This window comes from Adiantum capillus-veneris, chromosome 6, assembly GCF_014529385.1.
Source record: "Adiantum capillus-veneris isolate H3 chromosome 6, ASM1452938v2, whole genome shotgun sequence".
In the NCBI taxonomy this organism is placed as follows: domain Eukaryota; kingdom Viridiplantae; phylum Streptophyta; class Polypodiopsida; order Polypodiales; family Pteridaceae; genus Adiantum; species Adiantum capillus-veneris.
Genome location: NC_140936.1, coordinates 99,041,961 through 99,054,909, shown reverse-complemented (window position 1 = coordinate 99,054,909; position 12,949 = coordinate 99,041,961). Strand labels below are relative to the sequence as shown.

Sequence of the window (12,949 nt, the reverse complement as noted above, 5' to 3'; positions counted from 1 at the left end):
ATTTTTCTCCCATAGCAATAAGCTCTTTCACCCTCTCTGGTCCTTCCCCGTAGACAACTTCAACTGCCTCCTTATCACACAAACAAGCTCCAACAACAATAGTGTCCCAAGCTCAAAGGTCAACGATTTACTGAGCTCTTGCAAGTAGCCCTTGTTTAATGCATCTGAACTGATATGGCATGTATTATTGTACCTCAACTCAATTCACAATATGCCTTGAATTGTTCCCAACCCAACATCAACACAACCTACATGAGGAATAGACCAACATAAATCTTCAAATCTGAACCTGTCAACTCCAAAAATGCCAAAAACACATTCGATATGCAAACAATTGATGTGCCAAATCTAGGAGCTGTCTTCCTATGCTTTGCCTTGCATTGGATTGCACAAGGTAGTGCACATGAAGTGCACCCTCCTCTATCCGAAGAAAAAATAATAAAGCCTTGTCAAACATTCTTGTGCACTTCAAAGTAAATATTTTTCTGCATAATTGGTATTCAAAAATCAATAATATAGCACCTCACACTAGAAGCTTATCAATAACATCATCATCTTCTTTGTCAAGCTGATGTACATATGAGGCATGGTATTTCTAACAGCCAAATTACCATGTTATCACACGATTTTAAATGCAAGGAAAAGTTACTGCATTACGGAACAGACCCCTCTATCGCATCTCAATGAAGTAGTCCTTGAAGATCGTTTCCATCTTCCGCAGAGTGAGCCACATGTGGCATACATGTCCATGATAATATTGGCAACAAATATCTTTGTCAACACACTTTGTATGTAAGAGTGTGTGTTTCTCGGCCTTGTTCGATCACCCACCTTAAATTTCCAAAGACTTTTTCAATTGCAGCTGAAGGCCGTTGCTTCTGGAGGTGTCCTTGTTGATCCCATTTTCTTCAAATATGAAAATGCTTACTCACTATTTCAATGATCAATATACCCCAATTGTGATTGAATTCCATGCTACCAGATTTGGAAATAACAACTTATCAGCCTGAGCCTCTACAAGCTACTTACAAGTAGCATGAAAAGTTACTAATGCCACAAAAGGATTGTCATCCATCTAGAGTCACTTCATGGTGGTTCTCTTAGCCTCGTGAATAGCTTCTAAGCTAACTTAGGCTTTTAATGCACATACATATGTTCCAACATCTTGAGGTTCCTCATTCGCTTGCATTTGTTGGTGGAAGAAATTCAAGGTTTCCTCAGCAAGACCTTGCTTAGAATATATTGCAATCATTTTATCTCGCAAAATTAAATCTTGAATTGAAAGAGCATCAAAGATCTCTCCTAGTATGAGGAGCATGTTGCATTTTGCATAGACATTAAACAAAGAATTACCAACAACCTGCTTACCCATCGGAAGACCCTTTCTTTCAATCTCAACTCTACCCTGATCTATGGCTCCTATTAGGCCACATGGATTGAGGCTACAAACAAGTGTGATATAGTCAAGAGCACCTAGATCATGCTGAGTGTGTTTATAGCAATAAAGTGACTCTTTACCATTCCCATACTCAGCATACCATGAAAAAGCTTTCAACATCCCTGAAACCCGCCAAATAATTAATGACCGTTGTATCCTTCAGGGATCTTATCCTTGCAATGAATTCCTCCCATATCAATCGGTGTCAGGAATTTTTTGGATGAAGATAAAGTCACTAATACATGCTAAAAAGCTTGCCCACTAGCCTCATGTATATATGTGTACATAGTCCTGCAAGTTTTGAAAGTGACCTTGTAAAAATTCATGTACAAAGGGTTATTTTTTCAAGATTTAATGCTGATGTTTTGGGTTTTTCGAGACTCCAAAATATGGTTTTTAATAAGGGTTTTCAGCCGTTCTTAACAGCTTGTGAATCGGACTTGTACGTCATAAATTATGAGGATCCGAAGCGGGCGGTCTTAACTTAGAAGGTGATTGCGGGTGCATACAAGAAGGGCAACTAGACCAACTTGGGGTTCTAACATAAGAAATACTCAATTTTTATATTTCTGGAGATAGCCGAGGTGATGGGCTTCGAGCCGTGTGTTACGGTGCGTCATTCGGTGACCGGAGCAGCATGGTATGCCTCGGGGAAAATTGTCCGAGAAGTCCCCTAATGCTTTGGGAGAAGCTGGAAATTTTTGAGAAGTTGGGGAGGTGGGAGGATGGTGCCAAGTGGCAATGGAGTAATCCCACATGGGGGGCAGAAAGTGGAAATTGGAGGGTATAAGAGGGGGAGTGGGTACCCCCTTAGGGTGTATCAAAGGAGCTAATGGAGCTTCTTGGCCTTGCTTGTGAGGACTTGTGGACTTTGGGGGAGAGAGGGGGCGCCATTTTTCAATCCACACCAGCTGCCCTGGCGCTTGGCCACCTTTTTGGTCCACCGAACATCCTCTTTCCCCACTTGCCTTGGTCAAAAAGTGGCCGACAACTCATGACCCAAAAAAGGCCAAAATTGAACCAATTAAAAGGTGCCCAAGGAGAGAACCATGTCGGCTAAGAAGAGAGAGAAAAATACCTTGGGATAAGAACCAAAAATTCCCCTTTTAATAGCTGTATTTCTATGCACACCTGCAGATACTTTCCAGAGATCTCCTTTTTGGAGATTTTCCAAAACCCCCAAACTTCGAATGCTTGTAAATTGCTCATTCCTTATCGGAATCAAGCATATGGATGCTCTGTGGACATCTATGCGAGCCAATCTACACACCCATGTTCTTTAATTATCCTAATTCCAAGTGTGGTATATGCTAGAGCAGTTCTTCTCCAAGATTTACAGGTATTTAACAAAGGTGAATTTGACGGTGCAACTGTTGTTCTTTCCAATGGTGTGATCGGTGCAAGGCTATAGGGGCATTCATTTTAATTTTCATTTGCACTCCACAACGGCATTAGAAGAGTCTTCATTATCTTATAACCCACATTGATTCCTCCTACATCAAAGGGCATATGCAACAACCTAGGATCTCCTAACTTGCTTTCATCATTGCCCAAAAAAACTATAGACTGCATACCAGCCTCAACCTCATCAACACATTCTGCTGCATAAAAATTATCATTCATATCCTCCTGAACCTCGACTTGCAATACATCTTGGTTTAGCTCCTCAGTTTTCCACACAACTTTCGATTGCTTTCGATACTCCTCAAAAACTTTCCCACTCTTGTACTCATACATATCCTTCTTCTCTTTGACCATGTGTACTTTATATGGCTCCTCGTATATGACATCGAGTATGCCCTTATCTACTGATTGCACTTGCTCATTGTCTTGCATTAGACACTCACCTATTTCAGCGTCAATTGTTACCAAAATGCATTTTTGACTCACACAGCTTGGTACATCTTGCAAAATTGGAGCAATACGATCATATTCTCTAGATTTTGACATGGAAGCTTCACTTATTACCAAAAGGTTTGTACAAACAAGTTCCTTTGACTAAAACTCAAATTCTTCCTCGAAACAGTGATCTATATACTGATAGCCGTTTTTCGGCTCTCCGTAATTGCCATAGTGAGTTAACCCACCTTACCAAAATCATCCAAACACTGTGGCTATCCTTACCATTTCACTGTATATAGGTGTTTGTGAGTTAGGGGATTTTTCCCATATCTTCTTAAAAACCCTTAATTAGCTAGTCACTGGGCTAGTTGAGCCAAATAATAAAAAATAATAATAATAAAAAAGTATATTATGGCCCATTTGTGTGTAAATATTTCATTGTATATAGGGCCTAAATAAAAGGAATTTTCATAATTATTTTGGTATTTATTTAAATATTTCTACCTATGGTGTGTTATTTATGCTATGTACATTGACTCACCATTACCATATTCTTTCTTACCATTTTTCATACTCTTTATTCCATATAAAAATAATTTCATGCAAGCTTCTCTTATTTTTGGTGTAGCTCCATCCCAACAAAAATCCAAAAAAAAACTAGTTTTATTTATGTGTATATTTTTTCACTATTGTGATTTTTCCTTCCTACATCTATTCTCTTTTACTCTCATAAATTAGAACACCAAAAATATTCATCTTTTTATGGTAGACTTATAATGAGAGAGATTTACTTTGACCCCTTTATATTTTTTCCACCTATATTATTTATATTTGACATGTACATATTTTTTTAGACCCCTCAATATTTGATTTTCTTAGTTGTACTATTCACTTATATCATGATCTCAAAAATATCTACAATTATAGACCTACCAAATAAGGTCAAGCGTATGTGGCATGCATACATGCACCATGGGGAGCTCACTCTTGGAGGTATTCAAAAGAATCATCCAAACAAGGACCTCACAAGGACCTCGTGCAGTGGAAAAAACAGTCAGTTTTGCTGAATTTTTAAAGATCACATGCTCCCCGAATTTGAAAAGGTGATTCAAACAAAAGTTGTAGCTCGTGAGCTGAACTTTCACCTCAACTTTTTTCATATTTTTTTGAGCTACGAGCTGTGAGATATGATTTTATTGGTGGACCCCAGTTTGCCCATGCTATGCAGCCACACTCCCTCTTCCACTTTATCATTTTCCTCTTTCACACACACTGCTCCCTCTCCTTCCCACTCCCAAACCTGCAACTCCCATGTCCTTATTCACCCTCTTCACCATTGCCACATCTCTCACACCTCCATAGCCTTTATCCTCCATTTCTACACCCTATGTGTCCCCCTTTCTCTCTACATATATGTCCATATTACCATACTCTCTTCAACTTTGTAAAGAACTTCAAAAAATCAGTCAAAATCCAAGGTTAACCTCTGCAAATGAAGGCTTTATCATGAATTTTTCAAGGTTTGAAGATAACATAGCTTCATCGACACGCGTTACTTCGCCATGTTGACCGCTTGTTCTACCGGTGCTGTAAAGAGGTGAATGTCAACTTCTCCAAGCTTCAACCTTGCTTTACAAGCTTATCCCTTCTCTAAATTTTTTCATCATATATCTCACCATTTGGTGAATGATTTTGTAAATATTTTTTAGTGATAATTACTAACTACTAACCACTAACCTTATTGTACAATGCACCCTCTACTAGAGTAGGCACTCCCAAATTATTCACTCAATCCTCTCTCCTGTCATCCTCAATAATTCTCTTCCCTTGAGCCCACATCCATGTGACTCAAAGGACAAGAGAGACCCACCCTCATTAAAAAAAATAAAAATATGCATAATCTTTTATTCCTTCAAATAAACTTGATTAGGCCTAATCCTAATCGCGGCTTCTAAATCCTATAAATAGAGCCCTTCTCTCCCTTGTAAATTATCACATGATCACACTACACCACACCATTTTCAACACATAACACACCACTCTTCAAGCCTAGTTGTGTAGAGTGTGTGCATTGTGAGTGCTCTATTCCATCACTACACATAGGTGCATGGAGAAGCTTGAAGTTAGTTATGCCATCTAGAGGAGTGGAGTGATACTATACTCTGCAATCACACTTGTAGCCTACTCTTGTCCATAAATAAGATTCATAGTTTTGGGTGCAATTGTATGCTGCAACTACGACTCTTCTCTCCAAATTGACTTGATAAGTTGGCTCATCAGGTGGTTGAAGGTATATTGTCCTTGAAGTTTGTTGTGCCATTTCATACTTGGTGGTTTGAGGGCTTGTTGAATTGTTTGCCTAAAAGGTCAATAGTAAGAGGGTGCTCGTTGAGAGGGCTCCCGTGACCCTAAGACAATTTGTGTATTGGCAACAAGGTCAAGTTTTGTGTTGTCTCTCTATTTCTCATCAAGCTTTGTGTGCATCTAGTCTTTAAGGCTAAGACTGAGTTGCTCAAGTTGATTTGTGCTCTTTACCTCTCTCTGGCGTGGTGAATGTTTGTGTTTCGTGTGTGTGGCTATCTTGCATTCCCTTCTCTTTGTGCGTTTGAGTACAAGGAGATATCACGTGCGTCCTAGTTCGCATCTACAACCAGGTGGTGCCCCTTTTCTTGTTTAGTTTCTGGCTGTGGGTTGTTGTTGTCTCTGATTGTGCTTGCCCCAGCCCCAATTGAGCAGCACGGGAGCCTCGAAGGGTGTTTAGAGGCCGCTCTTCTTGTTACCCACCCCGGACCGCCTCAATACTCACATTTGAGAGCCGCTTGAAAGTCTTTCCAACTCTCTCCATGATGTGTATGAATCTCTTGCACACGACTACTAAAATCTAGTACTACCTTTTGGAACATTTTGTACTTCCATCTCCTGTACATAACATGTGAGATACCCAATCACATCATATCCTTCAAACAAATTCTTATCGTCATACACAAGCTGCATAGATCTATTCATTACTTCCTCAGTCCGCTCCTCTTCAAGCCTTGCTACCTGCTCGTGCATACGACTCAAAACTTGTTGAAGCATATGCATAATTTTCCGTTTGTGTATTGAATCATTGACCACTCCATACGCCATAGTTGCTTCAATTTGATCCAAAACATCTTCTCCTATTGTAGTCATTATCGCTCCCACCCCAGCTTGTTTGCGTCGGGTTCACCAGAAATATCAAAAATTGTGCGGTCTAGCTGCGAAGGTGTAGAACCTATGGCTTTGAGAGTTTGTGATGAGAGTCACAAACACTTTGTGAAAAAGCATTTGTGGAGAATCACCAAAACTCTTTCTAAGGGTGACAAAAAACTAAGAGCGTTTGTGACAGCAAAGTCACAAACCCTCTTTCCTATCGTGCTTAGGTCTGCTTGTTCTTGTAGTCGAGATTATGATGAGAGGATCACCAAATCACATTCAGTTTCACTTAAAATGACCATTGAGAAACACTAATGTTTCATCCATGAAACCTCGATGCTCATACAAGCACAATTCTCAATCAAAACCCAAACCTCTTTTATGGTATCATGTAGCCTCGCCCCCAATTTCATAGTCGTAACATCAAACAATTGAAAGGAATGCTCGAGCTTCCACCTTCACGGTGAATTTTTTTCTATTTTGCAAAGATTTAAGAGCTTCTAAATTCAAGCCCACACACCATTTTGATAAGGGGAAATCGTAATTTACTCCCTCACTAGCTCAGATACAAGATTTCAAAGAGGTGGGACTGCCCTACACATAGATTGAGCAACCATGGAAGCCATTACACAGTAGAGAAATTTTTTTGGTTCTTTCGTAAAAAGTAGCCCTCTCTCTCTTACCCACGGCATTTTCAGCTGACATGTCAAATTTTGGGCCATTTTTCCACTTTGGACCAAAACTAGGCCATTTTCCTTGTCTATAACTCCACGGCGACGTATTTACATGTCAGTTGCTTTGGAAGACATAGAAGACTATGTACACTCTAGCAAGTAGACTTGCGCATCAAAATCTACTGGAATGGTTTTCTAACCTTAATTTACATTACGTGTTTGCCATAGCACGACAACGCACTGTGGGGCACAGGGGATTTTTTTGCCCTTTGAGACCCCACCAGAGGCCGCCATGCTCATTGGTGGTCCGGGTGACCTGTACCAACCCCTCGTCTCGCCCGATTTTGCAAAAAGATCATCGAGATGTGTCCCCCAGCCGACAGGTCAGTGCATGTTCGAGGTTCTGTGCACGTGTTGTGAAAATGAAATTTACTGGACAATATAAATCATAAAAAAAACAAGTACCAAATGTTGACAAAAATCGTTAACAAAAACAATTATTTTGTATTGATTTGGATATTACATCATAGCTGATTAGTTTCACTATGAATTACATATGTGAGTATGTGGCGAATGGCTGACTTGACGCCAAGGGATTTTCCATTTTCCTCTGGGTTTGTCATCCCTTGACCTATGCTCAAGGTTCAGTGGGAGAGGACTCAACTTGGGTGCTTGCCTGTAAAGGCATACAGTGCTGCATCTTGGTCCACCAATATACATTTGTGATAATTTAGGGTGAGGGAATCTTCAATGAGTATGGCACTTAATGCTTTGCACTTCAGCAGCTCCGCATAGCACTCTTGGAGAACTCCGTGTGAGAAACTCAAAGAATGGCCTTCTTTACGCCACCGCCGCCAAGGTTGATTATCGTGATGAAAATGGTAATTCTGTTGATGAGATCTCTTGATTTGCAGAGGTTAAGCATGGTACACATACTGAATGTATGTATATATATAAGGAGTAAGATGGAATTGTACTTTGGGGAAAATAGAGAGAGGCATAGAGATGGTGTATGTACATGGAGAGCTCATATGAGAGCTATGGGAGTAAGTGGGGAGGTTAATGGTGAAGAAGGTGAGGGAAACCATTGAAGGTACAGGTTTGAGTGAGGGATTGAGAGGAATGTGTGTGTGTGTGTGTGTGTGTGTAGAAGTGTGGAAAGAGGTGAGAGAAGACTATGGGCTACTTGTGAGAAAAGTGGGCAGACTGGGGTCCACTCAAAAAATAATAGCTCACCGCTGGTTGCTCCAAAAATCATGAAAAAATTTGAGGTGATTATTCAGAGCATGGGCTATATTTTATCGTGTGACCACCGCTCCAAATTCGGAGTGGAGATAGGTGCAAAAATTCTCACCAAAAAGCCTATTTTTATGTCTGCAAAAGTCTTTTAGTGGCCCCCTCCTTTGTTGAATTTGTACAATGCATCCAAGAGTGAGCCCCTCCTTTGTCATATCATAATAAACAGCATCCAAGTTGCCCTTTACACATGCATGGAGGAGGATTATTGTTGAATAAAGAAATATATACATGGTGGGACTAGTGTATGGACTATTCATGGACTTTAGCTCAATGAGCACATGGTGTTAGAATAATGAGTAAAAATAATAATAAAAATATGGAGGAATTATGGATATGGAAAGATATTGTAATCATATGATATGGTCCCTCTTTGTATTATTTTGGGTGAAAGAGGAAAAGATATGCAAGTAAATAATATAATAAACGTGACCAATGAGTAGAAATCAACTTTTTGTTTTCACGAGGGTGAGGGTGAAAATGTGGGAGTGATTTGTATAAAGGAAAAATATGAGGTTAGAGTATGTACATATTGGCAAAAAATATACTTATGGTGTAAGAGGATGAAAGAAGGTGTACATAGGTTTAATAAAACACACACCTAAGTATAAATATTTAAATAAAATACCAGAATAATTATAAAAATCCCTATATTTAGGCCATATATATAATGCAATATTTACACACAAATGGGCCATAATATATTTTATTTTTTTGATTTTATTTATTTTTTGACTCAACTTGCCCAGTGACTAGCTAGCTGAGGATTTTAAGAAGATATGGGAAAAGCCCCCTAACTCACACACGCCTATGTACAGTGAAATGGTAGGGATAGCTTCAGTTTTTGGGTGGTTTTGGTAGGGTGAGGTAGCTTACCATGGAAATTATGGAAAGCCAAAAAACGGCTATCATTAGCCCCCCCCCCCCCCCCCCTTAGATAATGGTACATTCATGTACCATTTATCTGACCATACAACATGTAGATTGTGTAACGTCTGTCTTTGTCTGCTCTCATCTTTGAAGAACCTTTGTTGTATGATTAAAAAACCTTGTGTGATATGAAAGGTTATCAGATCCAATAGCAGGATGTAATGAAGTGACGGAGTAAACCTCCTCCATTGAGAAAGTTTCCATAAGCACCCCCCAGGATCAAAGATCTTGAAATATCTTTCCCAAAGAGAGATGTATGGTATGGAATCACTTACTGATTTCGGTTGAAGAAACTTGTAGATTCTATTGTTTTCCATCATTGCATCTATCACTATGAATGTGATATAAAAGATTGGTTGCTCTTCCTCCGGTGTAAAGTTGATGTATCCGCTACGATCTTCAAGAGCTTGTATGAGCAAATTCCTGAACTGTAGCTCATAAAATTCATTCAACCTGGGTAGGCTCATCAAGTCAAAAATTATATGACCTTCATGATTTATGAAAGCTTGATCCATGCTTCCAGTTGCTATTGGAAGATATTGCAAATAGTTTACCACATAAGTAGATACTAGATGAAGGTTTCTATTGCTTCCAACACATTGGAAGAGAATAGATTTTGGTGTTGATTGATGAAATATCCACATGTAGCAATCAACAAGTTTTTTATCTATGATGAATACCAGAAGCATCACAATGTGCGACCTCCATACACCAAAGAACCAAATGAAGAAGGTTTGGAAACATCCGTTCATCACCAAGTATTCATGTCCTCTTCCACTTAAGAAGGTATGGTGCCCCCGATGAAAGGTATATATGAAGAGGGGAGAAGTTGACTTTGAAGAGGTGAAACCCAATGTGAAGATGATTGGGGATTCAAAAGCTTGGATTTTCTGGCTAAGAGTTTGTCCCATGAATGGAGAGCCACCCACTAAAACACCATTGGAGAGAATGATACCCTTCTGATAGTTTCCTTTTATGATTCTATTTTTAACTACTCTCCCATGTTCTTCATCCCCTTCTAAGCCCCCCCTTTGGCAAGGTTGTAACTCCTCACATTGTACCACCTCAAAGGTTGATGGAATACTATTTGATTTTGTGAAACATTTGGATCCTTGCATGATAGGTTCCTCTATGCTTAACATACATGGGTCATACCAATGCTTTTCAACATCCTCAAACACTTCTTCAAGATTATCCTCACCTGGATTCAACTCACACTCTTCTACTTTGTTTTGGAGTTGGCATTCCATGTACACAATCATCTCTTTATGATCAATGTGGTCTATGATCTCTCCACCTATGATTTCATCTTCTTCTTCACTCTCTTCTTTTTGACAAGATACACTCTCAGAACATTCCATAAGATCAAGTTTACCTTCAAGGTCTTCATTCTCCATAGAGTCATGTTGCACAAAAGCTTCGTCTGCTCGGACTAGAAATTGATCCTCCGCCAAAGGGTTGGATATATCCATTATTGAATCATCAATGCCATTTGAGATATCTTGTGTCGATTTTTGCATGCTTGTGATAAAGGTAGAAGAAAGAGATTCCACATTTGAATCTTGGCCACACACTTTAGCACTTGAATAATCAGTTGGCATGTAAGTAACTTCTTCAACATTTGTCGGAGTAGAAGCAAACAAGTATGGCAAAGGAGATGACTCCTTGATAGAAACACTTTCATGATGGAAACCATTTTTGATGTAGAAGTACTTGTGAAACTTCCTTCAGGCAATAGTGACTGCTTCTTCAAAGGTAGAGGGTCCACTACAAGTAACCTTAGTCTTTAGGAAAGGAGACAAACCCGAAATAAATTGCTCCATTTTTACATAATCTGGAAATGTAGAACTAAATCCACATCCTCCCCATTGACGAGAAAAAAAATCCTCATAAGCATAGTAGTCTTCACCATGTTGTTGAAGTCTCCCTAATGAAGCCCATGCTGTCTCTGTTGTTGGAATTTTAGAGAATCTAGTCTTCAAAGCTTTGGAAATTTGGGTATACCCATCTTCAATCTGAGAAGACATACTCCAAAACCATTGCTCAGCATTGCCTCTAAGGCATAGCAATAGAAAATCCCCTTTTTCCATGTCATCCCTTTTACCAAGGATATGACAAACCATTCTAAAATCAGCAAGAACATCATCAACGTCTTCTTCTAGATTCCCGAAGAAGATTGGGATATCCTCAAAGGTATAGCATGTCATAGTCTCTCAATGCTAGAACCACACAAAGATTAGTTCCAAACAATCATCAACTAACTACACAAAGTTTTGAAAGGTCTTTCAACATGAATTCTAGACTTTTATGTGAAAATGTTTTCTTCCTTTCTTATGTTCTGCTAATCCAAACCATATTCTAGATCAATTTTTGTTGCCTTGAAATTAAACTCGGTTATACAAGTTTTCATGATTCATATAATCTACTTGATTATGCTAAAATTCAAGCATTCATGCAATACAACAACAATAAGCACAAAGTTAGTCCTCAGTGGGGGCACCAAAATTGAGGCGGTCCAGGGCGGGCAACAAGAGAGGCGACCTCTAAACACCCCTCAAGGCTCCCATGCTGCTCAATTGGGGCTGGGGCAACTACAAGCACAACAAACCCAAACAAGATAGGGGCACCACCTAGTTATGGTATGCGAACTAGGACGCAAGAGAGATTTTGGTACAACCAAGAAGATGCACCACAAAACACACACAAGCAACCTCACACCAAGACACACACAAAATGGACCAGAGAGAGCTAGAGCAAAGGGAAGAGAGAGAGGAAAGGATCTTGCGTAATACCTTATTTGTGACTTGAAAATGGAGATGGTTCGTTATGATGCTATCGTAGAACTTGTACAAAACTCACTCAATGCTTAGTGATTGCTAAACATTGCCAAAACACACACACACACTGTCTTAGGGTGTGGGAGACCTCTCACCACAATACCCTCTTACAATGGACACAAAATTGGCAATGAAAAACACACTAAAACACTTTCTAAAATCAAGATCAACAGATAGAAACTCAAAATACACAAGTCACCTTGAATTCATCAAACCGTATTGCACTAATGGAAGGACAAAGATTTGATCGTCGAATCACGCCTTTGATGCACCAAACCTCAATTTATTGATGATGAAGGAGCATATACAATAGTGGTTTTGAGATTTGTGGAACTCACGCTCTCTCACTTGCAATGTGTAGCTTGAAGGCTTCTCTCACACCAAGAGTGAAGCTCACAAGTGGTTGCTACACCTAAGTCTCTCCTCACGCATAGAGTGTTGGGGTGCTATGTGAGATGTTGGAGGTTGTTTTACAAGAAGGAGAGGGGTCTATTTATAGGTTGGAGACCCCTCATTAAGATTATTGGAAATCCTAATTTACAAGCTAACAAATCAGGATTATGATTTTTTTGAATATCAAAACATTGCGGGCCTTCTTTGTCTGCTTGAGTCATGGGTGTGGGCTCAAAAGAGAGCATTATTGATGGTAGATAAGGTGAAAGTAAGTTTTAAGGAAGGGGAGAGAGAGAGAGAGAGAGAGAGTTACTATGCACATGTCTTGAGGTGAGGTGTCTTTTATGGTTAGGTCAATGACT

At 39.5% G+C, this 12,949-nt stretch overlaps 1 pseudogene; it reads right to left on the bottom strand.

Moving 5' to 3' along the window:
* Window positions 1–1,578: 1,578 nt before the first annotated feature.
* LOC147455959 (uncharacterized) lies at window positions 1,579–6,334 on the bottom strand (annotated as a pseudogene).
* Between the last annotated feature and the right edge of the window lie 6,615 nt (window positions 6,335–12,949).